Consider the following 5,602-nt stretch of genomic DNA (forward strand, 5'->3'; position numbering starts at 1 on the left):
AGATAATCCTGCATATCATTTCTTATACAACAATAATATTCCATAACAATCTATAACATAACTTATTCCACTATTCACCAATTGATGAGCATCCACTCAGTTTCCAATTCCTTGCCACTACAAAGAGAATTGCTACAAACATTTTTACACATGTGGGTCCTTTATCCTTTTTTATGACCTCTTTAGAATAGAGACCCAGTAGAGATACTGCTGGATCAGAGGGTATGCACATTTTGATAGCCCTTTGAGCATAGTTCCAAATTGCTCTCTACAATGGTTAGATCACTTCACAACTCCATCAACAATGTATTAGTGTTCCGGTTTTCCCACATCCCCTCTAACATTTAGCATTATCTTTTCCTGTCATTTTAGCCAATCTGAGAGGTGTGTAGTGGTACCTCAGAATTATCTTAATTTGCATTTCTTTGATCTTATAGATTATATGATTCAGAGCATTTTTTCATATGACTAGAAATGGTTTTAATTTTTTCCATCTGAAAATTGTCTGTTCATATCCTTTGACTATTTATCAGGTTTTAGATTTAAAGACAGAAGAGATCTTAGAGGCCATTGAATCCAAGCCCCATTTTTTAGAAAAGAATAGTGAGAAGCAGAGAGGTTAAATGAGTTGCCTGGTGACATGCACATAGCTAGTAAGGTGACTGAGGAAAGATCTGAAATTAGTTCTTCCTCACTCCAAGTCTAATGCTTTCTGTATTAACCAGAGTTTCTTAGTCTAGAGTCTTAGGATTTTATTTTTTTTAATTTTAATAATCATATTTCAATATTTGGTTTCTTTAAAATTCCTATGTGTTTATTCTTTAAAACTATTAATCTGAAAAAGGTTCCATAATCTTCACCAGACGATAAAAGGAATCCATAATACCAAAAAGGTTTAGACTTCTTGCACTTTAATGTGCTGCCTCTATTTCAGTATCAATTAGGATCATAGGATGATCTGGTCAGTTAATTTTTCTTCTTACAAGCAAACAGTTAATCTGGCTTTGAATTTTTTCTAAGATTAAGTGAACAATTAATATGATTTTTTTAGAGTTAGTTCAAGTAATGATAGGCCAGTGGAAAAATTTAGAAAATGAGAGAATCCTCAACTATCATTTTTACATACTTTCGTGTAAATGTGTGAAGGAGCCATCAAATTCAAAGCAATATGAAAAATGACTTCATTTTTTAATCTTCCAGCAGTCACCACCTAGAAAAAAAGCAGCTATCTTCATTATGTCAAATGAGGGAGTAAACTTTTGATATGACCTAAGTAAATAATATGAATAAAGATTCATTCTATTTTATCAATTGCTCATGTCAAATAACAAATAATTTTGTACAATCAAAAGTAATTAAAATTTAGCTTCTTGATGTTCTGAGAATTATTTTTTAAAATTTAAAATTGATTATATTCCAAGATATAAGCTTTAGTGGTATATGAATAAAGGATATGTGTATTACACAAATATATCATAGATAGGTAGATAGATAGGTAGAAACCAAATTTAGAAATTGCTGGACTGGCATATCATCTTAACAGTTATGTTTTTTTTAGGTCTCTTTTACTGCCAAATTTTGTGCTTAGTTGGAGAGATTCTCATATGATTTTTTGTATGTTTATTTATGGTATTTTTCACTAAAAATGCATCATTACCTTAGCAGCTGCCGCACCACATGGAGCAGCATGCGTGCTTTTGAAAAGGGATCCAGAGCGCCTTCCCACAGAAGCACAGAGCCAATATGCCCTGGGAAGTTTGTATTAAAGAGTACAAGTTTCATATGAAAGAGAACATAAGATGCAGATATATTTGCAGCCTTTTCCAATAATAATTTGTTTTACCATTTCTTTTACCTTAAAGTTCCATTTTAGAATTCTTTCTAAAAGAGAAGAAAAAAGTTTATGCCTTACTGGAAGAGGACTTTGAATACTTCCTCATTTTTACTCTGGGGCCATTTTAAAGGGGAATTTCCATTGTGTAGACATGAGATCAACATAATGAATGCAAAGAGCAAACTGGGAATTGTGGTATAGATGGGTATATTTCTTTACTTTGTTTCTCTGAGGGGATCCATGCCTCAGTTTTGATGTGTGAATGCAGAAAAGAAAGAAAAAGCCTACAAGAAGGGGTAAAATTCCTTGTGTTTGGTTTGTTTTCCTTGCTCTTTTACCTGCACTACTCCTTTAAGACTTTTTCAGCAGCTATGTATTTCCCTTACAAGACCTTCCTATCTACTTTGATTTCCATTTCAGGTCCCACTCCAATGGCATGTGTTCCAAGCATATTCCTAAGTATGTGAAATCTTTCCCTTTCTTTAAGACCTAATTCAAATTCCTTCTCCTTTATGAAACCTACATTAAGTTCCTCAGTTAAGATTCATCTGTTCCTCCTTAAATAACTCATAATACTTTGCCATTCCACTGTGTACTTTAATAAACTTTTGTAACAATTATTAGCTTATCAATATTCTGTTTCCAACTATTCATTAAACATATTATGAAAGAAGCTGCATATTATTCTATTTTATAATTCCCTATTCCCAAAAGTATGCTTTGCATTTAATAGGCACTTGGTGTTTATGGAATTAAACTGTGCCTGATTTTGCAACTGTGCCCAAAAGGTTATAGAACTGTGCATAATCTTTGATTCAGCAGTATCACTACTGGATCTGTATCCCAAAGAAATCATAAAAGTAAGAAAAGAGCCCACATGCACAAAAATGTTTGTAGCAGTTTTTATGATAGCAAAGAGTTGGAAAATGAGTAGATGACCATCAATTGGGGAATGGTTGAATAAGTTATCGTACATGAAAGTAATGGATTATTTTGTTCTATAAAAATGATGAACAGGCTGATTTTAGAAAGGCTTGGAAAGATTTACATGAACTGATGCTGAGCAAAACAAGCAAAACCAGGAAAATATTGTACACAGCAACAGCAAGATTGTACAATGATCAACTATTACAAACTTGGTTCTTCTCAGCAGTGCAGTGATCCATGGCAATCCCAATAAACTTTGGATGGAAAACATCATCTGCATCCAGAGAGAGAACTGTGGAGAGTGAATGTAAATCAACACATGCTATGTAACCTTTTTTTCCCCTTTTTCTTCTGTTCTTTTTTTTTTCTCTTGTGGTTTTTCCCTTTTATTCTGATTTTTCTTTCCCAAAATGATTCATAAGAAAAATATGTTAAAAATGAATGTACATGTATAACCAAAAAAAAAAAAAAAAAGTTGATTTGGGATATAATTGGGGAAAATAAAATTAACAAAAAATTAAACTGTGTCTGTCTTTTATTGAGTATACTTCACAATGAAAAAAATGTAGTTAGTCTTCATGGGCATGTCTGAAACCAGAGCCATAGCTAGTAGTTTTGACATCCAAACTAGCAGCATGTTTGGGGCATGTTACATAAAATACCCATTCAAAGCAAATTTGTAATTAATTATGTAAAAATAATATGAGTATTAACTAATATAAATTTAGTTAAGCAGAATAGGGTGTTAGTTATCACAGTGACTCACAGATCACTGATATTAACAATATGCCATCTGCTAGCTTATTATTTCAACTAATTATTTTTGATAACTAAGTACTATATAAGTTGTTTCTAATATTCTGCCATGCAGAAATACACGTGGAAATCCAGCATGGAAATTCAAAATAATAATACTTTTAAAATCATTTTAAAAAGTTGTACCTTCCAAATCTCTATCCCCTGGGACAAACAGTCCAGTCAATATATAATTCTATTGAATTAAATTAAAATTTAAAAATGAAGCATTGTTGACATACTCATTTCCTTAAAAAGAAAATGTTCCACAAATTCCAAAAAATGACATTTGCTCTACACAGTTACATAACCATTTTAACAGATTTTTTTTACTGTTTTTAATGAATTAACCAGCTCTTTTAATATCAGAGACTCATGGAGACTTTAAGATAGTATAAGGGACTCATTGGATTTATTATTATTATTATTAATATTATTTATTATTAGCTGGAAATGATATTAGAGATTATCAAATTCATCATCCTTAGATGAAGGAATCAAGGCTAAGAGACACAAAGTAACTTCTCTAGAATCACAAAAATGAGTATACTGAATTCAAACATTTATTGATAATCAAACATTTAGTATGTGACCCCATATAGTATCACATACACAATATAAGAAACTTTGATATAGAGTTCAGAGAAAGTATAAGACCATTTGCCTGATTCATTCATGTAATGTTTCTCTAAAAAACAGCAAAATGAAATGTATTTCAGCAGCTAAGAGAATCTATTACAAGGAAACTAAAACTTTGGATGGACCCAAAACAAGCATTGGGTGAGATCTAAGTAATCCTTACAGCCATCAGGTTTTCCTAGAGCCTTTGTAAGGTCAGCCTGACCTCTACAATAGACTTTTTGGGTTAGGCATAGAATCTATTCATGTAAACCATTGTTATAAGATTAAGCCTGATGGTTTTGAGGACATCGTAATAGCTTCCCCTTAAGGGAGGCTGTAAGTTTATAGAACATACTCAAGGAAAAATACTGAAAATAATATATTTTGAAGGTTAGTACAGCTGTGTCCCCCAAATAATATTTTGTCTACCACCAGTTGTTTTTCTTCTTGATAACAAACTCCCAAAACAAACTCATCCACTGCCAGTTTGTTTTTCTCCCTGATGACCCCCCCCCCCCACACAAAAAAAAAATTTGCCTTGATCCTGTTAGATAATTCAGTTAGCTCCAAGGAGGTCATCATAGTATAAGAACCCAAATGCATTTTGGAGTACACCTCTCTGCTGGAGCACCTCCTTTCTGCTAAATGGATTAACATTTCTTTGCCCCCCAATGCAACACTGCTGTTACATGAGTTATACTCCATGTTAATGTGTTGCTGAATTGTATATTGAGTCATTTTTTTCCTTTTTCTCCTTTCTCCTCTTCCCCATAGCTGGCAATAAAATATTGCATAAATCTGATTCCTATTGCTTTATATTTTATTCTCAGCATCTGAAATAATTAAGGAGTTATTTTCCCTGACATCTTTGGCTGACCCATGATCCTTTCCATATATATATATATATATATATATATATAAAAAAACTGGGTACACAAGTAAAGATTTAACCTATAGACAGCTATCCCTGCAATGGAGGAATAAGATCCTGTGAGCCCAGTTGTAGAAATCTTGGGTCAAGAGTGGAACTCTTAAGTCCTCCCAGGAGGGACTCTTTAATACCAGAGGATTGTTCCAATCTTCTAATTTTTTACAGATGAGGAAACTAAGATCCAAAGAAGAGAGGGGATTTATCTAAAATCAGGAACAGAACCAGAACTGAAGCTCAGATCTCTTGATTTCTCAATCTTTTGCTGTTTCCAGTCCCAGAGAGAATAGTGTTTCTTGACCAACACACAATGAAAGAGAATATTGTAAAAGCAGCAGGAAGAAAAAGCTGCACTGTTGGATGTGGGCCTAATGCCTGTACTCTCTTATTTTAGGTTCAACAGTGAGACTAAATGAGGCACTTGCAGGTCATTGAACAGTGAAGAAAAGGAAATTTACTTTGCCCTAACACAGCAAGGATATACAACAAGGATACAA

This window comes from Sarcophilus harrisii, chromosome 3, assembly GCF_902635505.1.
Source record: "Sarcophilus harrisii chromosome 3, mSarHar1.11, whole genome shotgun sequence".
Classification (NCBI taxonomy): domain Eukaryota; kingdom Metazoa; phylum Chordata; class Mammalia; order Dasyuromorphia; family Dasyuridae; genus Sarcophilus; species Sarcophilus harrisii.